This window comes from Doryrhamphus excisus, chromosome 5, assembly GCF_030265055.1.
Source record: "Doryrhamphus excisus isolate RoL2022-K1 chromosome 5, RoL_Dexc_1.0, whole genome shotgun sequence".
Taxonomy (NCBI): Eukaryota; Metazoa; Chordata; class Actinopteri; order Syngnathiformes; family Syngnathidae; genus Doryrhamphus; species Doryrhamphus excisus.
The window spans coordinates 27,161,155-27,186,785 of record NC_080470.1 but is presented as its reverse complement, the minus strand read 5'-3'; the positions used below and the strand labels follow the sequence as shown (position 1 = coordinate 27,186,785).

Here is a 25,631-nt window from a genome sequence, read left to right as displayed (position 1 = left end):
TTCATTCATTCATTCATTCATTTTCTACCGCTTTTTCCTCACGAGGGTCGCGGGGGGTGCTGGAGCCTATCCCAGCTGTCTTCGGGCGTAAGGCGGGGTACACCCTGGACTGGTCGCCAGCCAATCACAGGGCACATATAGACAAACAACCATTCACACTCACATTCATACCTATGGACAATTTGGAGTCGCCAATTAACCTAGCATGTTTTTGGAATGTGGGAGGAAACCGGAGTACCCGGAGAAAACCCACGCATGCACGGGGAGAACATGCAAACTCCACACAGAGATGCCCGAGGGTGGGATTGAACCCTGGTCTCCTAGCTGTGAGGTCTGTGCGCTAACCCCTAGACCACCGTGCCTGTTACTGTTACTCAATCATATTTATTTATTTAACAACCATTACAATACACTCATATGTAACTTTACTCATCTGTATACACCAGACATTATTTGCACTATGACCCATTGATCATTGCACTAAAATTAATATATCTGCTCCTGCATATGCTCCTGTGCAATACTTGTGTATATTTTGGATATCTTGTATATATCTTGTTAAATTGTTTTTTTTTCTCTACTTTATATATATTTTTTGTTTCTTTAAACTTGACTACTTCACTGGAAGGAGAAGCTCTCCAATTTTGTTGTACATCTTGTATAATGACAATAAAGGCCATTCCATTCCTATGGAACTTTATGCTGAGCCATGCGAGGTACGCCATATGGCTGAGACGGAACCTCACAAAGAAGAAGATACCCGTATGGACATACTTTGAGGCTAATGTAAAGAAGGCCATGTCGATATGCCGGGCCGCCAACCAAGAAAGCTTCGAGAACTCTTTTACAGAAGGGAGCAGCCTAATCTCAGTAGCAGACAATGGCAAAATAATGTTCAACTTATAGGCTAGAGAGAGGACAGGGAAAAAAACATTATAATAGTAATCAAAAATAATAGTGATAATAATAATGACAACAATTAAAAATATACATATATATATATATATGATTTTTTTAAAAATAATAATTAAAAAAAACGCAGATCTGTGATGTACTGTTGTAAGTTCTATAATAAAAAAATAAAAAAACGTCCGATCTCAGACGCTAAGCAGGGGCCGGCCTGGTTAGTACTTGGATGGGAGACCGCCTGGGAATACCAGGTGCTGTAAGCTTTTTATGGTTTCTGCTCTTGCCTGACAGCAGAGGGCGCTGTTTGACATGTTTTGCTGGAGTCTAGTTTGGCCTGCGTCACCTTCAAATAGGATCTTTTCAGTTGACCTGGTAGCTTATGGCCATGCTACCCTGAAAACGCCCGATCTCGTCAGATCTCGGAAGCTAAGCAGGGGCGTGGTTAGTACTTGTATGGGAGACCACCTGGGAATACCCTAACCCTATCTTGAAGGTTACAATCACATGGACTGTGGATGTAGCCATGGCACCAATGACAACAAGGTAAATGAAATGTACCCCCTACTGGTGGCAGGTGTCAGCGATGACAGTGATGATGACTCGGACAACCATTATGGATATGCCTGACTTGTTTCTGACTTGGACTTTGACTCAGATGACGAGAACACTTCCGTTTAGATGTAAGCACATTTTTTGACAAAAATGACCTGCGAGGTAAAAACCGAGAGGACAGCCTAGGAGCGACTGCAAACAGATAAAAGCGTGATAAACAGGAGGGAAATGTTATGTTATGAATAAAATGTAGATACAGGTATTATTTTGTGCAACTGCCTTCTCCACAACCCCCCCCCCCCCCCGCACCATAGAGTTGCACGACCATGTAGTAGGGACCCCCGAAAGAGAATAAAAAGAGGGGAGTGTGAACTGCATATTCAGAGTGGAGCGGCATGTCACTGGGTATGTGGTTTCACTCTCCTCGCTGCGAGCAACTTTGAATATTGTTGTCTGTCTCTTCTGTATTTCTGTATTTAAGTGTTTTTTAAAAGTGTCACAGGAGTTTGAACCTGACATTGACCTGGCAGCTTACGGCCATACTACCCTGAAACCCCCCAATCTCGGAAACTAAACAGGGGCGGACCTGGTTAGTACTTGGATGGGAGACCGCCTGGGAATACCAGGTGCTGTAAGCTTTTTATGGTTTCTGCTCTTGCCTGACAGCAGAGGGTGCTGTTTGACACTTTTTTTCTGGAGTCTAGTCTGCATCGCCTTCAAATAGGATCTTTTCAGTTGACCTGGCACCTTACAGCCATACTTCCCTGAAAAAAAACGGTGAGAGCAGTTGCAGAGTAGATCACAGAGAGATATTTTTTTAGATATATTCAGTTTTTTCTTTTCTATTGAAAGTGTTTTTTTTTCTTAAAAATTCTCTTTTGTGAATGTTCAGGGAGTGGGTCCGCTCCCCCCTCCCTGTCCTCCCCCACCCCCCAAATTTGTGGCTGGTGGGGGGAGGGGCACTTTTTGTTTTAAACAAGGAGCACAAGTCAAGCTGGTAGGCAGGGAGCCATCAGACAAGGCTGCTGCCTATCCTAGGCAATTAGCTGTGGCAGTGGAAGTCGTGGGTGAGGGGGCCATTGCACCACTGGACAAGGGAATTGTTCTAAACTGTGGAACCATGACAGGATGCAGAATTAAAGGAAGAAATAGATACGAAGTCACAATGAAGGATATGGAGGGTAAAAAGAAGGTCTTGGATGGTCTAAGAATCCAGAATTGCAGGTTAATTGCCTCTGAACCATGCAGAGATGAACTGACTGTTTCTTTTTTAAGTCACCCGGTATATACTGTTGGAATTTGACCACCTGTTCTTAGGTCAGTGATTCCTGTGGGTGTCGTGTTGGAGGCAAGAGATGACAACAAACTTGTCAGTTATATGGTTTCCTCTCAGACCAGTCAGATTACACGGAGCTCCGGGTTCATAAGTCTTTCCCTAACACCTGCAGAGACGTAGGCTTTACTTACAGGTCAGAACAAATGAGTACAGCTAACTGTCCCTGCCCGGCTTTTATTATGCTAAGAAATGTCGGTAGATCTCTGGCGCATCACAGGTGGCCCCCTCCTCTCCTCGGCCGACGTCTTCTCACCAACACAGGGTGGGCGGGGTGGAGTGGTGAAGCCAGCCGTTATCGACAGGCCGTGGCTGCCGACGTCATGCTCCCCCGTTATCTGTTGTTAGTCAAAATTGTGGATGTGTAGGAGAGCTCCGGAACTGTATGTGCCTGAAAGCGATTATGTGTCCTGTGATTTGCCCAAGGCTACTTGGTTCTACTTGATTAAATGTAGTGCATAGTTATATGAGTGAGACACAAGAAATAGGAGACAAACATACATGAGACACAAAGAATAGGAGACAAACACACATGAAATCCTTCAATACTGAAGACAGTGAAATAATTAAGAAACTGGAGGACTGGGGAGTGACAGTTGTGTCACCAATAAAGAGGAGAAAGTGGCCAGGAACAAACATTTTGGATGGCACACGCTTCTGCCGCGTCAAATTCAATGAAAGGGTCCGCTCACTCCCCTTCGCAACCAAATTCTCAACACTTGAAGGGGAAGAATATTTCAAGGTGATGCACGATAGGCAGGTCAAGGTGTGCAGGCTCTGTATTCAACCTGGGCACATCCTAAGAGAGTGCCCGGAATTCAAGTGCTTCAGCTGCGGTGCACAGGGCCACTACGCCAGGGAGTGCCGTCAATCAAGCGACCCAGCAGGAGATGAGGAGATGCCGGAAGGCAGAATCCAAGCAGAGGCGGTCAGCATGGAGGAGGAAGAAGGGCAAAGGCCTCAGAACGTCAAGATCACTGCAGCAGCAAGGATGGAAGACGAGGAACAGAGTCCGTGAGGGTTCGTGAGGACGGCGCAAATGGGACAGCAGAGGTTAAGCGCAAAAGGAGCGACGGGAATGAAGAGAGTGTGGAAGAGCTAACAGCAGGACGAGAAGACGAGACAACAGGAGAGGACACAGTCAACGAAAGTAAGAATGACATTGCTGACAAGAGGCATAATCATGGGGAAGAAAGATGGAGGAGAGTGATTGATGGGTTCAAGGTGATTGAGGGAATCTGGGGAGAGGAAAGGGAGCTGGAAGTGTGTGGGGCAACAACGAGTAAAACTAGAGAGAGTCTAAAAGATGTATCGAGTGAGGGAGAAAAGGGTAACGGGGAAGAGACGAAGGGAACATTACATCATTCCCAAGTGAGGAGTCGGATAAGGGGCAGGAGGGTTTGACAGTGCAAGAGGAGATCAAGGGGAGAACAGCTGATCGGAAGGAGACAAAGAAACTGATCAGATTAATGTAGAATTAAAAGTGGGGGGTGTCAGACTTTTCTCCTTCTCACATGAAGTCAATGCTGACGCTTTCCTCATTCAATGGGAACGGACTAAGAAATAAAGAGAGACTGCTTTATGCAATGCAAATATGTAAAGAGGACATCGTTTGTCTGCAAGAGACTAACTGGGATGGGGGGGGGTTATAGATTATATTGAGAAAGAGTGGATTGGGGAAATATTTGTTAATAATGGAGAGAAGAATGCGAGGGGTGTGGCAATATTAGTTAGGAAGGGAGTGGTGGAAGATGTAAAGGAGTGTGGGAAGGATGGGAAGGGGAGGGTTTTAGGGATTGAGTTTCATTATGGTGGCAAAACATATCAGCTATGGAACATCTATGAGAGGGAAAGGAAGGTTTTTTGGGAGTTTGAAGGAGTTCATGGAAGAGAACTATGTGATGGTCGGGGATTTCAATGTGTGGTGTGGGAGGTTGGATGTGTGCACAGGGATGAGGTTCAGGGATGACAGCTTAAGGGGGGTTCTACTGCAAAATATGAGAGCAAATGGAATGGTGGATGTATGGCGGGAACGAAACCCAGCAGGGAAGGTGTTCACAAGGAAACAAGTGGTAGGGGGGGTGCTCAAACAAAGCAGAATAGATTTGGTTTGGGCAAAAGAAAACATCTTAAACAAGATAGGATCAATCAAATATAAGATGACTGCAATCAGCGATCATGCAATTGTGTGTTTGACTTTATCACAAGGGAGGGAGGGGAGGGGAGGCGGGGTGTGGTGTTTGAATGGAAGCCTACTGCACGACACTAAATATAAAAATCAAGTGGAGACACGCATTGCAATATGGATGAATGATAGTATGTATGAGGATAATGTGGGGGAATGGTGGGAAAGGGTCAAAAGAGCAATTAAAATATTGAGCATAAAATATGGCAGAGATAAGAGCAGGAGAGAGAAAGAAAGAGAAAGGAGGCTGAGGGATGAGCTGGACAAGGAGAATGAAAAAATAGACAATGGGGGAAGTGATCTAACAAAATACATAGCCCTAAAATATGAATTAGAGGATATAGAGGAGAGGAAGTGTAGAGGGGCGATGGTGAGAAGTAGAGCAAGATATGTGATTGAGGGAGAAAAATGTAGTGGATATTTTCTGGGCTTGGAAAAAACAAACCAGAAAAAGAGCTTCATAGGGGAGATAGAGGATGGGGACGGGGGGATCATCACAGATGGATTTGGAATAGTGGAGAGGGTAGAGCAGTTTTATGTGGGACCTATTTAAAGAGGAAAAGGTCGACAAAAGAGTCATGGAACAGCTTCTCGAAAAGGTGAGGGTCAAGGTCAGCGAGGGAGATAAATTAATAAGTGAAAAAGAAATAGATAGAAGAGAGAGAGATAGAGCAATTAGCGAATTAAAAAGGAATAAAAGTCTAGGTTCGGATGGACTGATAGGAGAATTTTACAGTTTAAAACCATACTAACTCCAGTACTATATAGATTATTTAAGTGGATGGAGGAGACAGGGGAGATGCCAAATAGTATAAGAATGGGGGTTATAAGTTTAGTATATAAAAAGGGTGGGAGGGAAAAATTAGAAAACTATAGACCAATTAGTATGTTGAATAATGATTATAAAATACTGGCAAAAGTAATCACAAACAGGTTAAAGAGATTCATAGGGAACATTATAGGAAAAACACAATCTTACGGCATACCTGGGAGGGACATCACAGACACAATATGTAGTATTAAGGATGTAATTGATTATATGAAAAAAGGCGGTGGAGGGATTATCATGAGCATAGATTTAAATAAGGCTTTTGACAGGGTGAATCACGAATATTTATTTACATTACTTAAAAGAATAGGGTTTGGAGATAGGCTGGTAGGCTGGATAAAAAGAATGTATAAAAATGTTGTAAGCGTTATAAAAGTTAACGACGTTCTAACAGGGTCAATAAGATTAGAAAGGTCTGTCAGACAGGGCTGCCCGATGTCGGCCTTATTATACTCTCTATCAGCCAAACCGCTGGCATGGCTATTGCAAGGGAACAATAATATTAGAGGGATAAATATACCAGGAGGACAGAGGAGCTTAGTATACCAATATGCAGATGACACAACTATCACAGTAAAAGATGAGGAGAGTGTAGGAGAAGTACTGGAAAGTATAAAAGCCTATGGTAGGGCATCGGGGGCAAAGGTCAACATTGCGAAGTCGGAGATGATGTATATAGGAGTAAGTGAATCAGGGAAGAATGAGATGGGGTTAAAGGTGAAGAAGGACTATATGAAGATCTTAGGGATAAATGTGGGGATAGAGGGAGTAGAAGGAAGGGATAGACAGTACGAAGGAATAACAAACAGTACGAAGAATACATTGAAATTTTGGAAAAAGAGAGGACTAAAATTAAAAGGGAAAGTGGTGGTGGTGAATGCACTGCTAATGAGTAAAATGATCTACGCAATGAGAGTGTTGGATGTGCCTGACAGAGTGGTGAAAGAAGTGGAGGGGTTGGTGAATGACTTTTTGTGGGACGGGAAAGGGGCCAGAATAGCACGGGAGGTTTTAGAGAACGAATACAAGGATGGTGGATTAAAACTAGTAAGTCTAGAATGCAAAAAGAAGGCAATGAGGGTGAAGACAATGGCAAACTATTTAGCTGCTAAGAATGATCACGTGTGGAAGGCTTTTCTGAAGGAAGCAATCAGTCAATGTGGGGGGTGCGGAGAGAGTGGTGTATACATGAAAATGATAAAAGGAATGTTAAATGGAGTGAGTTTTACAAAGAGGTGTTGAGTGCATGGGGGGAGTTTGTAAAGAACATAAGCTATGAATGTCAAAATCTAAAACAAATATGGGAACAACCTCTCTTCTTAAATCCAAAAATCACAAGCGACGGAAGAATGATGGACAATATGCTGATCAGGAGGGCAGGTATAAGGAAAGTTAGAGATATAGTGTATGAATATGTACCTGGTTTCATGTCAGCACAGGTGATGGTGGATGAAGTGAAATTGAGGGGGGATGACATTGGGGTGGGAGAGGTGGAAAAAGTGATGGGCAAAATCAAAGATGGGATGCCGAGGGAGTGGATAATGATGATTGAAAGAGGGCATAAGGTGGGGGATGACTGTGAGCTGGAACTCTATGTGGGAGAAGGGAAAAGTAAGAAAAGACTGGAGAATGTAAAAACTAAGATATTGTATGCATATTTTAAAGGAGAGAATGTTAGAAGGCCGGCATCGGAAAGAGTGTGGGAAAAAGCAATAGAAGGAATGGATGTAAAGAAAATATGGGCAAATATGAGAGTGAAATGGAACACCAGTGAATGTGAGCACATGGACTTCATGCTAAGACACAATAGAATATTCAATAATCTAATTATAAGCAAATTTGATGAGAATGTAAGCAAAGAATGTGAAGTATGTGAAAAGAAGGTAGAAACATTTATGCATGAGTTCATAGAATGTGAAGGGTTAATAACATATTTTGACAAAATGAGAAAGCTCATAACGAGTTGTTGGGGAGGAAGATTTGTAAGGGACATGGACTGGAAAGAACTGTGGTTATTTGGTGTAAATAAAAGGGTGGGAGAATGTAATGCAAATCTGTTGAACTATACATTGAGCCATGCAAGATATGCTGTTAAAGTACAAAGAAATATGATTCACTATGACAAGAGAAATGCGGATGTATGGCAAATTTTTAAAAGTATAATGAAAAAAGACATTTCCATTTTGTATTACTACTTGGAGGAGGGGGAATTCTATCATGCTTTTGTCAAAGGGAATACAATGGTGTATATAAATGAAGAAATGGGACTGAAATTCAGAATTGATGTGTAAAGTATGTTGAATGTATGAAAATAATAATAATAATTAAAAAAAAGCATTCAGTGCTCTCACCGCCGCAGCCCGGTTTCGATTCCCGGTCAGGGAATTGACATTTGGATAGGTTTTTACTGGACATAGGATTTGTCTTGGGCCTCGGTGGAATGGTTGGGGTCACCTTGAAGCGCTACTTGGGAACAATAAATCACGAACTAGGTTTCTTCACTATTACATGACAAGAGACTGGATTAGGTTTGGGGGATTTGTCTGACACTGATGGATAGATCCTGGACTCATTTCCGATACCACATCTCTTTTACAAAATACAAAGGATTCCTTGGAGAATGCGGGTATCGATTCGGTGAGAGCACCAAGTCCTAGCCACTAGACAACCAGGGACTGCATCATGGCTGCACTCTGAAAGGCAGAGACTGTGTCGCTTTGACGTACTCCAGCAAAGGAACCAAAATAGTTCTGAGACTGGACCTTCAAATCAAATCGTGCCATCGGAGGACCAGCACCCGGGCCCCCGGACTCCGTTAGACGGGCGGACCCCCACATTAAAGGGAGGAACCCCCAGCCGGCCGTGTCGAAGGGACCCAAGGATGGCACCCCCTCAGCATACCCGAACAGCCCCCAGTGTGGAGGACCCCCCTGAGGAAACACTGGAGTTAGAAGCTAAAGGCTAAGAGCATAAAATAGGACTAAAAGATAAAACATAACACTGGAGTTAAAAAACTGAAGACCAAGAGCAGAAAATATGACTAAAAAGATAAAAACAAAACACTGGAGTTAAAAGCTGAAGATTAAAAGCATAAAATAGGACTAACAAGATAAAAACAAAACACTGGAGTTAAAAGCTGAAGAATAAGAACATAAAATCGGACTAAAAGGATGAAAACATAATAAAAGCTCAACAATATTAGTTAAAAGCCTGATTAAAAAGGTGCGTCTTTAATCTTCTTTTAAAAATATCAACAGTCTCCGCAGTCCTGAGGCTCTCCGGCAGGCTGTTCCACAGGTGGGGGCCATAGTGGCTAAATGCTGCCTCACCGTGGGTTTTTGTTCTGTGTTTTGGTTTCGCTAAAAGGCCAGTGCCGGAGGACCGCAGGGTCCACGGGGGTTGGTATGGTAAAAGCAGATCAGATAAATAAGAAAGGGCAAAGCCGTTAAGACATTTAAAAACCAGTAAGAGAATCTTAAAATCGATCCTGAAGCGGACGGGGAGCCAATGCAGCGACTTTAAAACCGGTGTAATGTGCTCCCGCCCTCTGGTCCTCGTCAGCACACGTGCGGCTGAGTTCTGTAATAATTGGAGATTTAAAATACTTTTTTTTGGGAAGACCAGAGAGCAGGGCATTACAGTAATCTAAACGACAGGATATACTATAAGCATGCATTAGCACCTCCGTACTGGCCTGAGAGAGAAACGGGCGGACTCTGGCTATGTTCTTAAGGTGATAAAAAACTATTTTTGTTATATTTTTGATATGTGGGATAAAATTTAGCTCAGAGTCAAAAATCACGCCCAAATTTTTAACAGAGTCGGAACATGTATCCATACTTACATAAAAACATCGGCCTGTGAGATAAGAACAAAACCAGTTAAGAACAGTACCAGAGAGGCCGACCAGGTATCTAAGTCTATTTAATAAAATGTGATGGTCCACTGTATCAAAAGCAGAGCTTAGATCCAGTAGAACCAAGACTGTGAGCTTTTTGTTATCTAAATTCCACCTGATGTCGTTTAAAATCGTTAAAAGTGCTGTCTCGGTACTGTGGTTCCTCCTAAAGCCAGACTGATGTTTCTCTAAAATGCTATTTTTGTTTAAAAAGTCATTAAGTTGGTTTTTCTAAAATTCTAGAAAAAACAGTTTTTCTAAAATTTTACTTAAAAACGGCAAGTTGGATACAGGTCGGTAATTATTAAAATTGTTGGGGTCTAAATTGCTCTTCTTCAGAAGGGGCTTCACCACCGCCGTTTTAAAGGCGGTGGGGAAGACACCCGTCTGAAGAGAGCAATTCAAGATGTTTAAAAACTGATCCTCAAAGAATCCATAAAGTGATTTTAAGAGTGATGTGGGAATTGGATCTAAAAGGCAGGTTGTTGGGCTTACTTGGGAGAAAACCCGACCAAGTGTCCTTGCATCAACCAGGGCAAAACTCTCCAGTCTCTCCTCAGGCAAGGACAACAGTCCAGGTGTGGTAACAGGCAAAACTTTCTGGGGTAACAGGCAGGATCTGATGTCCTTGATTTTAGTTCTGAAGTGGTCTGCAAAGTTTTCACAAAGATCGTCTGTTGGTGTCTGTTTTATGAAATAGCCTGTTACAGGTTCGGAGAGATCGCAGCAGAGAACTGATCACAAACAACGACTGTATGTATATTAATGATATTTAATGATAAAACACACAGCAGTTCACAACATTTCCCATCATGAGTTATTATGCTAGACACAAGCTGTCACCCCCATGCCCCCACATAACACTCCAATCAACACAGTTCAGATCCAGAATAGCATACCTTACCGTTGACAGAGGGCGGAGAGCCAAAAACACCCCGGTAGAGTAATCTGGAAACCGAAAGCTGGACACTCGTGCACAGTTCACAGCAGACTCCCACCGGGATTGAGAAAACAAATGCTTTATAGACTCGCCCGTGCGAAAACAGGTGGCCAGCCTGTCTCCGCAGGAGAGGAGTCATCACCTCCGTCCTCTGCCTCAGGCACCTCAATGTCTCACAACATTCTAGTTCGTTTCTCACAACATTCTAGTTCGTTATCAGGATGTGGGAATAATATTTATCCCGTTGCCGGAACAAGTTAAAAACAAGTTATATAAGTGTGAAAACTCAAAAAGTGTGCGAAGCAAGTTATATAGCTGTCGCAAAAACAAGTATATGAGTGTAAAAAACAAGTACAAAACATGCATTGCATAGCCATGTGGGTCAGCTCAGGACAACACAAATAACAATCTCTTCCTTCATTCCACCCTGTGGCCTGAGCTGAAACCACCACTTAATTGATAAACCGTTCAGGTAGATCATCCCCATTTTACAAAACGTGTCTTGCGTAACCATGTGGGTCAGCTCAGGACAACACAAATAACAATCTCTTCCTTCAGTGTCTTAAAAACTTTATTAAAATGTGTGCCTGTTAAAATATTAAAGGTGGAGAAGAGGAACCGGGGATTGTTTTTATGGTTGGTAATGAGTTGTGAGAAATGGGAAATTCGTGCCTTTTTTACTGTATTATTGTAGGTTTTGAGTTGTTGACATAAAATCTCGTAATGAACTGTCAATTTAGTTTTTCTCAGTACTCCTGCATTTTCTTTTCAGTTTATTGATTTCATCGTTATTTCTCCACGGGGGTGTAGGTTTCCTTTTTATTGTTTTTGTTACAGGTGGAGCTACTGAGTCCAGAGTTGACTTCAGTTTACTGTTAAAATTATCAACGATAAAATCACAAGGTGCAGGTAAAATTTCAGCAGGAGTGCTCTGTATAATCTCAATAAAATTTGCAGCCTTCTCTGCCAACATTGCAGCAGCAGGGGAATTACCTCAGATAGTAGAGCGCTTGCTTAGCATGTGAGAGGTAGCAGGATCAATTCCCACATTCTCCAAGGAATCCTTTGTAATTTGTGAAAGAGGTGTGGGATCGGAAATGAGTCCAAGATCTTTCCCTTCGGCATCAGACAAATACCCCAAACCTCTTCCTGGTTGCGTTCTCTAGACCAGTCTCTTGTCCTGTAGTGAAGAAAACCAGTCTGTGATTTATTGTTCCCAAGTATCTCTTCATGGTACCCCAACCATTCCACCGAGGCCGAAGACAAATCCTATCTCCAGTCAAAACCTATCCAAATGTCAATTTCCTGACCGGGAATCGAACTCGGGCCGCGGCGGTGAGAGCACCGAATCCACGCCACTAGATCACCAGGCACTGCTTTAGGTCTGCACTCAGAAAGGCAGAGACTGTGTCGCTTCTCTTTGTGTTGAGGATGAGGGAGGAGGAATCTTCTGGCATTCTGGACTTGACCACAGTAGGAGGATAAAAGAGGTTGGTTTCCTCCTTGATAGATGAGGACAACTCAATGAAGACAAAATGAAAACAAAATCTTCTGGCCTACTGTACTTCTCCTTGCAGATGAAGAAGCCCCGGTCCCGAAATGTCCACCTCCAAGATGGACTGAGGTCTTAAACTACCCACATGGACAAGCCAAATATCTTCCGGAAAAAAAAGAGTTCATGGTCAGACAAGACAAAGGTTGAGCCGGTCACCCGAACATGAAACTTGATCTGAGTGTCCGGGATTCAAGACTGTGTTCAGGTGACCAGGTCTGAGGTCCACTTGCAAACACCTCCTTTTTGCCCTCAATATACGAGGGCAACAGGACAATCCCTTGGTACTCTATGGAAACTACATGAGGAGCCTGGCTTTTAACTGGAACTGGAAAGACTTGATGCCCCGCACACAAACCAAGTATCTTCTGATCAGCTGATCCTTGACATCAGCTGTCACAGACATTGGCGTCGTTTGGGGACCTCATCCTGATCCACGGTTACCACTGATTTGTAGAGTAAGTCAATAAGTCATCATACTCTTACTGTTAAAGGAAGACACAGTCCAAACACTCGATTGCTGCAAGGCAAGTAGGTTCCACCAAGACTTGAACTTGGATCACTGGATTCAGAGTCCAGAGTGCTAACCATTACACCATGGAACCCTTTGTTTTGGATGTGACTGGCACCTTCTGGCGTAACAATGGAGGCTTTGCAAACCAGGACACCAACTTTCCTCTTTGATGAGCACAAAGTATTTTTGGGTACAATCCAGGGGTCTTGTGCTCTCACGGAAATGGCTGTCCTTTTCCAACAGGAGTTGAGATGAAATGTATTCAAATAGACAAACTGCATTGATCACTCAATCAGAATTTCTCAGTTTGCCAATTTCAGACTGCGTGACAAAGACTCAAGTCCAACTCCATCGACAGGGAAGCGGAGGTCCTTCAGACAAGACGGTATTGCCATTCTTTTCTGGCAGACATAAAATGAGCAAAGGGCTTGTCCTTCGAGCCGGACTTGAACCAGCTACCTAAGGATGCCAGCTTGAACCACTTCAGTACGCCGCTCTTCCAACTGAGCTATCGAAGGTCTTGCTGTTTTGAGGCTAGTGAGTACGGCCGAGCGTTCGACGGCGTCTCATTGAGGTTGTGGCTGAGAATGCCACTATCGACAGAATTTGGATTAGATAATCAAGTCTTGTGGTGGAGAGTCTCAGGTGGAGAGTCTCAGGTCGAGAGGTGTGACGTTTCTGATCGAATTCAGAGGTCATCAGTTGGTCCTGAAAACGGTCTTGGCACTTTTTTTCACGATGAAAGGTATGAAAACAGCCCTGTTGCATTGAATCGGACGCGGGTCTACCACGTGGATCGATCCTGGACTCATTTCCGATCGTAACATCGCTTTTACAAAAGGCAAAGAACTCCTAGAAGACTGCGGGCATTGATCCCACAGCAAGACAAGACAAGGTGATACCTATGGCTGTATTTGGCCTAGATATCGGGATTGGGGCCCGGATTAGTGTTTGGTACTTGGGAACATTTAATCACAAAAAACAAAAGAGCTTTTGGAGAATGCGGGCATTGAGCCCGCTCCCCCTCACATGCGAAGCGAGCGCTCTACCATTTGAGCTAATTCCCCTGCTGTTGCAGCATTGGCAGAGAAGGTCCAGTCTTATAACTATTTTGGTTCCTTTGCTGGACTACGTCAAAGCGACACAGACTCTGCCTTTCTGAGTGCAAACCTAAAGCAGTCCCTGGTGTCTAGTGGCTAGGATTCAGCGCTTTCACTGCTGCGGCCTGGGTTCGATTCCCGGTCAGGGAATTGACATTTGGCTAGGTTTTGACTGGAGATAGAGTCGCCAGATCGTCAACCTCCCACTTGGAGGCGAACTCGTCGCCCACAGTACCGAGGCCATGTCGGCCATGTCGGCGAAGACGGCAGTACATGGCACAGCTTCACCCTTCCCCCACTTTAGGCCCCGACTGAAAAAGCAGAACCCCCCATCGCAGCTAAAATAGCCCACTTGGGAGAGCGTTGGACTGGAGTTCTAAAGGTCCTCACAATAAACCTCACTCCTCCTGATGGTCGTTACGTCTTTCAATAATGGGGTGTTAAAATGTGGATTGTCAAAAGGAACAAAGACAATCCATCTGCAACCTGGTCAACGGACAGGTAAACAGTGCAGGTACCCTGCTTTGTGCGGCTCCTTTTCAGTGTCCTCCATTGTCAGCGAACCTCACAAGGTCACAGTTTTTTCCTGATCAGGGCACCGTTTTAGGTTGTGTGGATGAGTGGTCTAAAGCACCAGATGAAGGCTCCTTTTGCTCAGGGGGCACTGGTTGAAATCCCACAGCTGGCATTTTCCTGGTCAGGTCCATTATCCACGACTGGAATGATTTGGCAGCAAAGGACTGTCAGATTGTACAACACACCCGAGCACCTCGTGAGCAGAGTTATCCTTTTCCGGGCAAGAACCAAAAACTCTGACTCGAAGGTGCTGATTGCTGCTCCCAGTTGCTTCTAATTCGTCTGCGAGCAAAAATTGAATTTTAGAGTCTGGTTAATTGAAAAGATTTGCTAGCTAGCCAGGAGTTGAAACTTGAATCTTCTGAGATGAGTTATCCTTTGCCCCACTATTCGTACAACAAAAGGACCTGTCATTTAAGGTTAGCTTCTGGATTGTCACTGTTTCACCAAGACTACAATTGGGTTGAGAGAAAAGTACTTTTTAGACAAGACAATAACAAAAGCAACACACACCTGCCATGACCCAGGGTTGGTGCGGACACAACAATGAGTACGAACCACGATATGATTACAGCTGTCTAACCCGTAGACAACACGTCATCCACTGTGCCACTAGCCATTCAACAAAATAACCTGGAGTTTAAGGTTGGGTTCTAACTAGGCTACCACAGTTTCTGCATTACTAAACACTAATTCAGATGTTGGGACTCATTTTCAGTCAACAAGACCATGTCAACAAAGGTCCTGCAGGAGATGAGGTGACCGAGAGGTTAAGGTGCTGGACTGCTAATCCATTGTGTTCTGCGTGCATGGGTTTGAATCCCATCCTAATGGGCCTATACCAATGCAGTAGCTTTGACACCACCTGTGTTTTTAAGAAACATCATTAGGATGCAATTAATCAAAGTATCAGGTACGATGTTGGAGATGGAGAATGCTTGTTTAGCAGGAAAAAGACACAATATACCATTTGGAGAATGCAGGCATCGATTCCACTTCATCAATGAAATGTTTTCCGCATGTTGCACAATTTTCCACAGGAAAGAAATCTTGACGATGTATCACCAAAAGTGCTGCACCGCCCAATGTGGGGCTGAAACTAGTTAAGTAAACCCTTTGGACCTTGATGACCCATCAAGAAGTCAACCTTTGTTGGTTCAGAACAGGCACAGAACATCCCTGCCTCCCTCTGAATCTTGCAGGTCACTGGGAAGATATTCGGCTCGAAGGACCATTTGGTCCCGAACATGAAACTTTTGATCTGAGTGTCCGGGATTCAAGTCCCTGTTCAGGTGACCAGGTCTGAGGTCCACTTGCAAACGCCTCCTTTTGCCCTCAAAATACAAGGACAACAGGACAACACCTTGGTACTTTATGGAAAATTCATGAGGAGCCGGGCTTTTAACTGGAACTGGAAAGACTTGCAGCCCCGCACTGTCTGAAGTGGGATTTGAACCCACGCCTCATTAGAGACTGCAACCTGAATGCAGCGCCTTCGACCGCTTGGCCATCCTTTTGTTACCTGAAAAAATAGGTCAGCTGTGGAATTGATCAAACATCAGGATGGCCACGTCAAAAAATGATATCGAGAGCAGCAAAAGGCCCGATTAGCTCAGTGGGTAGAGCTTGAGACTTTTAATCTCATGGTCGTGGGTTCGAGCCCCATGTTGGGCGATTTAGCAGTTTTATTGATACATCTGAAAGATATCTTTCCTGTTGAAAATTGTTCAACATGCTGAAAACATTTCATTCCAAATACATAAAAACAAGTCTTTTGACCAAAGGCCTGGGGGCTCACTTCGTAGGGCATCAGACTTTAAATCTGAGTGTTCAAGTCCCTTCAGAGATCAAGCACATGTCCTTGTTCCTATTTGTCACCTTGACTTTTTTTGTAAAAGAAGGACTTGAAAGGCCATGTTTCCACCCAGTTTCGAACTGGGGACCTTTTGCATGTTAGGCAAACGTGATAACCACGACACTATGGAAACCCGAAAGAAGGGGCTTTTAAGGGGACTGCTGAAGTCACAAAGTAGTTGCCAAACAATGAAACACGACGATGTGTCCAAAGTGGGGGCAGATTGACAATTGTCCAAATGGACAAAGATGTCTCCTTTGTAGGGAAAATTGTTCCAGAAATAATGGGCTTTTCTTCAACAAAACAAGACATCACAATCGCGGCTTGAAAGAAACACCTTAGCCACCCTCGGGGTCACTTTGATATCTCGGTGGACTCAACTTGTGCCCTTGGAGTCAATGGTGTGTAAATAGGCTTGTAACCTCCTCTAACCTTGTCTGGATGGCTGGATGTCTGGCCTTTTGAAGAATGAAGTTAAGGTCCTTTCAGCCAGCCAAAAAGCCTTTTCAAACTATTTGCCAAGTCACAACATAAACAGGGATTGTTCTGAAAACCGGGCTTGAACCAGGGACCTTTAGAACTTCAGTCTAACGTTCTCCTAAGTGAGTATTTCAGCTTCTGAGGTGGTGTTCTGCTTTTTCAGTCGTGGGTAAAAGTGGGGGCAGGGTGAAGCTGTGTCTGTGCCACGTATGTTGCTGTGTACCTGGTCCAGTGTGTTCTCATCTTGAGTTGGAATGTCCCCATGCTGGTAACGGGTGGGGAATACAGTCCGTTGATGAGGATAAGAGCTACAGAAAATGGGAAGGATTTCACTGGTTGAAGTCTCCAGCTACCATAAAAACGGTCATGGGCCACAAGCCTGTTCTGAATCCCGCTTTGGCCAATCGACACTACATCGACTCAGCAGCAGCCCTTGTTAGTATAGTGGCCAGTATCTCCGCCTGTCACATGGAAGATTGCGCGGTTTGATTCCCAGATGGGGAGTTCCTGTTTTGTATGTCACGTTGAACCTTGAGCAGGGTTGTGGTTGCAACAAACAGTCCGGGAGAACAAGACCTCTATTCATCTTCTTCTCCAAGTGCTCAGCTGTGTTGTACAATCTGACAGTCCTTTGCTACCAAATCATTCCAGTCGTGGATAATGGACCTGACCAGGAAAATGACAGCTGCGGGATTTCTACAGGTGGCTCCTGAGCGAAAGGAGCCTTAATCTGGTTCTTTAGACCACTCATCCACCCAACCCAAAACGGTGCCCTGATCAGGAAAAAACTGTGACCTTGTGAGGTTCGCTGACAACGGAGGACACTTAAATGGAGCCACACAAAGGAGGGTACCTGCACTGTTTACGTGTCCGTTGACCAGGTTGCAGATGGATTGTCTTTGTTCCTTTTGAAAATTCACATTTTAACACCTCATTTATGAAAGACGTAAAGACCATCAGGAGGTACACCGGGATTCGATTGGCGGACTTGGAATTGTTTTTATGTGCAGTGACAGCAGTTCACAGATAGCGCTGAAAGATGACCCGAACCGTTCGACCGAGGACTAAGACAAATCCTATCTCCACTCAAAACCTAACCAAATGTCAGTTCCCTGACCGGGAATCGAACAACGGCTGCGGTGGTGAGAGCACCAAGTCCCAGCCACTAGACCACCAGGGACTGCATCATGGCTGCACTCTGATAGGTAGAGACTGTGTCGCTTTGACGTAGTCCAGCAAAGGAACCAAAATAGTTATGAGACTGGACCGTCTCTGCCAACGCTGTATCAGCAGGGGAATTAGCTCAAATGGTAGAGCGCTCACTTAGCATGTGAGAGGTAGCGGGATCAATGGCCGCATTCTCCATAAACTCCTTTGTTTTTTTGATGAAATGTTCCCAAGTAGCGAATACTAATCCGGGCCACAATCCCGATATCTAGGCCAAACACAGCCATCGGTATCACCCTAAACCCAGTCCTAACCTAAACCCAGTCCTAACTGCATTCTCCCCTCTAGCACCTTGTCTTTCTTGTTGTGGGATCAATGCCCGCAGTCTTCAAGGAGCTCTTTGCCTTTTGTAGAAGAGATGTTGGGATTGGATCTACCCCTTAGCATCCGACAAATACCCCAAACCAGGGGAATTACCTCAAATGGTAAAGTGCTTGCTTAGCATGCGAGAAGTAGCAGAGTCGATACCTGCATTCTCCAAGGAATCCTTTGTATTTTGTGAAAGAGACGTGGGATCGGAAATGAGTCCAGGATCTATCCCTCAGCGTCAGACAAATACACCAAACCTAATCCTGGCCGCGTTCTCTAGATTGGTCTCTTATCATGGAATAGTGAAGAAACCCAGTACGTGATTTATTGTTCTCAAGTAGCGCATCAAGGTGACCCCAACAATTCCACCGAGGGCTTGCAGAGATGAAGAGGCCCCAGTCCCGAAATGTCCACCCCCAAGATGGACTGAGGTCTTAAACTACCCGCATGGACAATCCAAATATCTTCTGGACAAAAAAAGTTTGTGGTCAGACAAGACAAAGGTTGAGCCGGTCACCTGAACATGAAACGTTTGATCTGAGTGTCCGGGATTCAAGTCCCTGTTCAGGTGACCAGGTCTGAGGTCCACTTGCAAACGCCTCCTTTTTGCTTTCAAAATACGAGGGCAACAGGACAATCCCTTGGTACTTTATGGAAACTACATGAGGAGCCTGGCTTTTAACTGGAACTGGAAAGACTTGTGGCCCCGCACACAAACGAAGTATCTTCTGATCAGCTGATCCTTGACATCAGCTGTCACAGACATTGGCGTCGTTTGGGGACCTCATCCTGATCCACGGTTACCACTGATTTGTAGAGTAAGTGTCAGGTTCAAACTCCTGTGACACATTTAAAAACACTTAAATCCAGAAATACAGAAGAGACAGACAACAATATTCAAAGTTGCTCGAAGCGAGGAGAGTGAAACCACATACCCAGTGACATGCCGCTCCACTCTGAATATGCAGTTCACACTCCTCTCCTTTTATTCTCTTTCGGGGGTCCCTACTACATGGTCGTGCAACTCTAAGGGGGGGGGGGGGTGGAGAAGGCAGTTGCACGAGCTGTATTTGTTTGTCTATGTGTGTGTGTATGTGAGAGCAATTACTTGTAATGTTTTATGAGTTCTTATCTTAACACATTCTTGCAGGATTAACATGAGCATCTGCAGAGTCGCTGTTGGTGCATCCAAGCACCTCCAGGACCTGGGGGTCGCTGAGGGTCTCTGATTAGGGTCACGGGAACATTCCTTCTTCAGCACATTCAAACACTTTCTATTGTCTAAGCAAATGGATATAAGGGTGATGACTAACAAAATACACTCTCGCCCGATATGCGCTCCGCAGCGCCTTGTCATTCCAGCCGCTCTCTGTCGCTATCCATTCGACTCGACAACCGGCTGCAGGAGCGCAGCACACAGCAGAGGGCGGAGCCTCTCCGACCCACACATCGGCTCCATATCCCTCCTCCTGGGGCTCTTCCGGCACCACTCCTCCCTCCCTGCTCCAGCAGTGGAGCGCCGTCTGATGACGTCGGGAGTGTCGTCCCCATGCAACTGGGAGCCAGTCGCCTTTCGTCAGCGGAGAGGAGTCACCGTCAACGCCTGTGGCTGTGCCTGTACTGTGGGAGTCCTACACACAATTTCCCGCTGTCCAGTTCGCCCAGCACGCCAACGCTCTTCCTCCACCAGGGATATTCCCCAGCTGCTGGCACTGCCCGCTCCAACCACACCGGCTGCGTCATCCGCTTTGGTGGGCCGACTTCAGGTGGAAGGTACGATATCCTGGGCGGGGGAAGCTTCTCCTACCACAGCATTAATTGACTCTGGGGCGGACGAGAACTTCATTGATAGCGGACTGGTCAGTTCTCTCAACATTCCTACTGTTGAGCTTGTCCCCCACAAGAATGTCCGCTCTCTAGATGAACATCACCTGGCATGCATTACGCATCAGACGCGCACCATATCCTTGGTGCTGTCGGGTAACCACCACAAGGTCACAAATTTTTTTCTTATGCCCTCTCGCTCAGCTCTGTTAGTACTCGGCCTCCCCTGGCATCCCGTGTGTGTGTTGTGATTGTGATGTTTTGTCATTCAGCGCCACTTTGCAGGGGCACATCCACTCGACAATTTAATTTGTTCTCCGAGTGTTTCCCAATGTGGCAATGGTGGTTCAGTGGTAGAATTCTCGCTTGCCAAGCAGGAGGCCGGGGTCCGATTCCCGGCCAATGTAGTATATCTCAGCTTATACCTTTCTTTAGAGCTCATGTTGAAAAAGTACGAAGGCTCTTTTCCTGCGAAAGGGCAGTATTCAGAATGACACCTGAAACGTAACAGACCGGACCACCGGAGAGTTAAGGTGGACAGCACTTAGTGAAACCTGACTGCAGTCATGCTGTTGTAGTCTCTGTCGCGCAATTGGTCAGCACGTTTGGCTGTTAACTGAGAGGTTGGTGGTTCGAGCCCACCCAGGGACTCTCAATTCACACATTTGTTGGACTTTGGACTCCCTCCCTTGTATGAACATTTTTCCCCATTGGCGAACTGTTTTTGTGTTGGTGCCAGATGAACTGCTGGCACTGTGGCTAAGCTGGTCAAAGTGCCTGTCTAGTAAACAGGTGATCCTGGGTTCAAATCCCAGCAGTGCCTGGGTGCTTGGTCAGTGAAACTTTGGCAGCTGATTTGTGAACCATGTACTTCTTTTTGTCACTTGCCCTTCAAGAACGAATTGACGTTGCATCCACAGCTGACATGATTGTTTTGGATCCCATTACACCAGAAGGTGCTTGAATCCAAAGAGTATGACATTGTGATGTGTTGTCATTCAGCGCCACTTTGCAGAGGCTCATCCACTTGACAGTTGAATTTTTTTCGCTTACAGTGTGTCCCCACGTGGCATTGGTGGTTCAGTGGTAGAATTCTCACTTGCCAAGCGGGGGCCGGGCGCGTGTTGTTGACACAAGCAGGATGCGACACAGACGTCAGACAAGCAAAGAAACTCGCCTGCCACGCGGGCATGATTACCATTACCATCTATCAGATAGATAGATAGACTCCCTTTATTGTCATTGCACAAAAACACAGTAGTGAAATTGCCAAGGAAATGTCGTTGCCTGGCTCCCATATAATAACAGACACAAAAGAAGATAAGTAATAATAAATAATAATAATAATAATAATGTGGAAAATAAATAGATAGAATAGACACCAAATATGAACAACATAATGTAAAGTGCAGCGTGACCAGTAAATTGCCCAAATAATTTAAATAATTTAAATAAATAATAATAATGTAAGTAAAGGTAGAGGGGCTTATTTGGCATTCAGCAGTCTGATGGCCAGGGGGAAGTAGCTGTCTCTGAACCTGGTCGTCCTACAGCGGATGCTGCAGAGCCTTCTCCCCGATGCCAGGCGAGAGAACAGTCCATGCTGGGGGTGTGTGGGGTCAGAGCAGATCCGATGGGCTCTAGATACACACCGGCTGTTTGCTATGTCCTTAATGGGGGGGAGCTGGGTCCCGATGATCTTCTCCCCTGTCCTCACCACTCTCTGCAGTAACGTCCAGTCCAAGGCCTTGCAGCTCCCAGACCAGACGGAGATGCAGTTGGTCAGCAGGCTCTCGATGGTCCCTCTGTAGAAGGTGGTAAGGATAGGAGCGGAGAGGGAGGCTCTTCTCATCCGCCGCAGGAAGTGCAGTCACTGCTGTGCCTTCTTCGCCAGAGCGGAGGTGTGGAGTGACCAGCCGAGGTTGTCCGTGATATGCACCCCCAAGTACTTGGTTGTGTTCACAACTTCTACGGCTGTGTCGTTGATGCTGAGTGGAGTGTGGCTGGGTCTGGATCTCCTGAAGTCGACGATGATCTCCTTTGTTTTGTCAACATTCAGGATCAGGTTGTTTGCCTTGCACCAATCCACAAGGTGTTGCACTTCCTCCCTGTAAGCCAGTTCGTTGTTGTCCTGAATGAGGCCCACAACTGTTGTGTCGTCCGCGTACTTCAGGATATGGTTGCTGCTGTACTTGGGGCGACAGTCATGGGTCATTAGGGTAAACAACAGGGGGCTCAGAACACATCCCTGGGGTGAGCCGGTGTTCAGGGAGATGACACTGGATGTGTTGTTGCCCACTCTGACATACTGGGTTCTATCTGTGAGGAAGTCAAGCAGCCAGTTGCACAGGGAGGTCTTGAGGCCCAGTGGCTCCAACTTGCGTACCAGGTCCTGGGGGATGATCGTGTTGAATGCTGAGCTGAAGTCTAGGAACAGCATCCGTACATGGGTGTTTTTCTTCTCCAGGTGCTCCAGGCTCAGGTGGAGAGCAGTGGAGATGGCGTCTTCAGTGGAGCGGTTTGGCTGGTACGCGAATTGGAAAGGGTCGAATGATGGGGGGAGTATGGAGGTGATATGGTCCTTAACCACCCTCTCGAAACATTTCATAATGGTTGATGTGAGTGCAACGGGCCGAAAGTCGTTCAGACATGCAATAGATGGTTTATTGGGCACTGGAATTATTGTGGCGGACTTGAAACACGGGGGACTACAGCTTGGGCCAGTGAGGTGTTGAAGATGTCTGTGAGCACGTGGGCCAGCTGGTCTGCACATTCCTTGATCACCTGTCCTGGAATGACGTCTGGGCCTGCAGCTTTCCGCACGTTGACCTTCCTCAGGACTCTCCACACAGCAGCAGTATCAAACTTGACTGCCTGTTCATCGGGGTGGGGGGTAGCCTTCCTCGCAGGGTTATTGTTCAGAGCCTCAAACCTTCCGAAGAAGTTATTTAGCTCATTGAGGAAGCTGATGTCATTCTGGCAGGGTGCAGGTCTGGCTTTGTAGTCAGTGACAGTCTGGATGCCCTGCCACAGTTGTCTGGTGTTGCCGGGGTCCTGGAAGAAGCTTTGGATCTTCCGGCTGTGGGCACGCTTTGCCACTCTGATGGCACGGTTCAGATTTGCCCTTGCTGATCTGAGTGCCATCACATCACCAGATTTAAACGCAGCATTGCGTTCTCTTAGTCTTTCACGCACCTCCTGAGTCATCCAAGGGATGGCAACTGAATTAAGAATCAATGCCAGAAACCTGCCACAGGATTTCAGACAATGTTTTGATGCAGACTGGTCATGATGCCTCTGATTAATTCAATTCATTAATTAATTAAAATTAATTAAACCACTACCTGTGAGAGGTAAGGTACACCATTGCACTAAACATTGATAGAATAGTTAGTAATGGAGTTAGTAGTGACTAACAATGCTTGTGGGGATTTTTTTTGGTTTTGGACATCTTTCAGATAAATAAACATGCAAACTGACCCGGGAACATCATGGCTGTTCCTGGCAAATGAACATAACAGGAGGGTTAAGATGACTACACTTCCAAAGTTCTCAGCTATGACTGAACCTCTCGCTCCTTTGTTCCCTGAGAAACTAGGTTGGGTGTGGAATTGATCAAACATCAAGAAGACCACATCAATTTAAAAAAAAATAAAAAGTGATATCTTGACAGAAAAAGGCCCGGTTAGCTCAGTCGGGAGAGCATGAGACTCTTAATCTCAGGGTTGTGGGTTCGAGCCCCACATTGGGCGGTTCAGCTCTTTTGGTGATACATCTTAAAGATTTATTTCCCGTGGAAAATTCTGCAACATGCGGAAAACATTTCATTCGAAGTACACAAAAACAAATCCCATTCTTGTTGGACCACAAATGGTACAGCGCTCACTTCGCATGTGAGATGAAGTGGAATCGATGCCTGCATCCTCCAAATGGTATATTATGCCTTTTTCATGCCAAAAAAGCATTCTCAATCTCCCACATCGTACTGGATGCTTGGATTAATTGCATTCTAATGATGTTTCCTAAAAACACAGGTGGTGTCAAAACTGGTGCATTAGTATAGTCCGATGAGGATGGGATTCTAACCCATGCGTGCAGACCACAATGGATTAGCAGTCCATCACCTTAACCTCTCGGTCACCTCATCTCCTTTGTGGACATGGTCTTGTTGACTCAAAATGACACATCTTAATTAGTGTTTTGGTGTTGCAGAAATTGTGGCAGCCTTGTGGCAGACAATTACGGCTGTGAGCTATGCTTTTTTGGGCAAGAACCATAAACTCAGACTTGGAGGTGCAGATTGCTCATTCCAGCTGGTTCTTTTTCGTCTGCGAGCAAAGCTTGAATTTCATGTGGGTGTTGTCCTGGCGGGAGAAACATTTTAGCTGGTGTCGGCATGGCTACTGTGACAAAAGCCCATTTTCCTTTCCAGTAAATGTGCATCAGCTGAACACTTTGCAGACCTAATGATGTGAACATTTGCGCGAACTCAAGGTCGGGTCCTACATCCTGTTTGTGTCTGATTGTAACATGATATGCATCAGGATTCTGTATGTCACCTCCCAACTGCACTTGTCTGGTCTTAATATGACGAATATGACAAATTTCCCCACAGAGGGACGAATAAAGGCATATCTTATCTTCTACCATAGGGTAGGCTTTTGGCAAGAAGTAGGATTCTTAATCCTACTTCTTGCCATTCTTAATGCTTTCCCAAGTTCCAACATTTCCTTGGGAGCGAGTTTGATAACCGAGCCCACCCAGGGACTCTCAATTCACACGTGTTGGACTTTGGACTCCCTCCCTTGTATGAACATTTTTCCCCATTGGCGAACTGTTTTTTTGTGTTGGTGCCAGATGCACAGCTGGCGCTGTGGCTAAGCTGGTCAAAGTGCCTGTCTCGCACTGTATCTTGTGTTCCCTGAGAAACTCATATCTTCAATTTAATTATTGAAAATTGTGTTTACCCACAGTCCTGGAAGATCGCAAAGGTGCTTGGTCGAAAAGTTTTACTTAAACAAGTTATTCAGGGAAGGGGCCTAACTTCAACGCTTGAACAGGGACTTGAACCCTGGACCCTCAGATTAAAAGTCTGATGCTCTACCAACTGAGCTATCCAGGCCTTTGTTGAATGAGGACAACTCACAAGGTAAAATCTTCTGGCATTCTGTACTTGACCTTGCAGAGATGAGAGCTTCTTCTCTGGCTCTCAACAAAGGCGGTCACATCTTTCCCCTCTCCTCCCCATCCCTTATCTTCCCTGCTTTGTTGTCCCCTGTCCATCCTGTCGATGGAGTTTGACTTGATTCTTTGTCACGCAGTCTGAAATTGGCAAACTGAGAAATTCTGATTGAGTGACCAATGCAGTCTGTCTATTTTAATACATTTCGTCTCAACTCATGTTGAAAAAGGACAGAGCCATTTCCGTGAGAGCACAAGACCCCTGGATTGTACCCCAAAATACTTTGCGTTCATCAAAGAGTAAAGCTGGTGTCCTGGTTTGCAATGCCTCGATTGTTACACCAGAAGGTGCAAGTCACATCCAAAA

The 25,631-nt window shown here is 45.3% G+C and overlaps 6 non-coding genes and 1 pseudogene across 6 annotated transcripts; 3 read left to right on the top strand and 4 right to left on the bottom strand.

Moving 5' to 3' along the window:
• Nucleotides 1-1,990: 1,990 nt before the first annotated feature.
• Nucleotides 1,991-2,099, top strand: LOC131130303 (5S ribosomal RNA; annotated as a pseudogene).
• A 10,632-nt stretch (nt 2,100-12,731) lies between these two features.
• Nucleotides 12,732-12,803, bottom strand: trnaq-cug (transfer RNA glutamine (anticodon CUG)). The gene has a single exon. It is a non-coding gene; the product is annotated as a tRNA-Gln (tRNA).
• A 3,500-nt stretch (nt 12,804-16,303) lies between these two features.
• On the bottom strand, nt 16,304-16,376 carry trnav-aac (transfer RNA valine (anticodon AAC)). The gene has a single exon. It is a non-coding gene; the product is annotated as a tRNA-Val (tRNA).
• A 4,456-nt stretch (nt 16,377-20,832) lies between these two features.
• trnat-agu (transfer RNA threonine (anticodon AGU)) lies at nt 20,833-20,906 on the top strand. Its single transcript has one exon. It is a non-coding gene; the product is annotated as a tRNA-Thr (tRNA).
• A 2,856-nt stretch (nt 20,907-23,762) lies between these two features.
• trnak-cuu (transfer RNA lysine (anticodon CUU)) lies at nt 23,763-23,835 on the top strand. Its single transcript has one exon. It is a non-coding gene; the product is annotated as a tRNA-Lys (tRNA).
• A 313-nt stretch (nt 23,836-24,148) lies between these two features.
• Nucleotides 24,149-24,230, bottom strand: trnas-gcu (transfer RNA serine (anticodon GCU)). The gene has a single exon. It is a non-coding gene; the product is annotated as a tRNA-Ser (tRNA).
• Nucleotides 24,231-25,132: 902 nt separating this feature from the next.
• Nucleotides 25,133-25,205, bottom strand: trnak-uuu (transfer RNA lysine (anticodon UUU)). The gene has a single exon. It is a non-coding gene; the product is annotated as a tRNA-Lys (tRNA).
• Between the last annotated feature and the right edge of the window lie 426 nt (nt 25,206-25,631).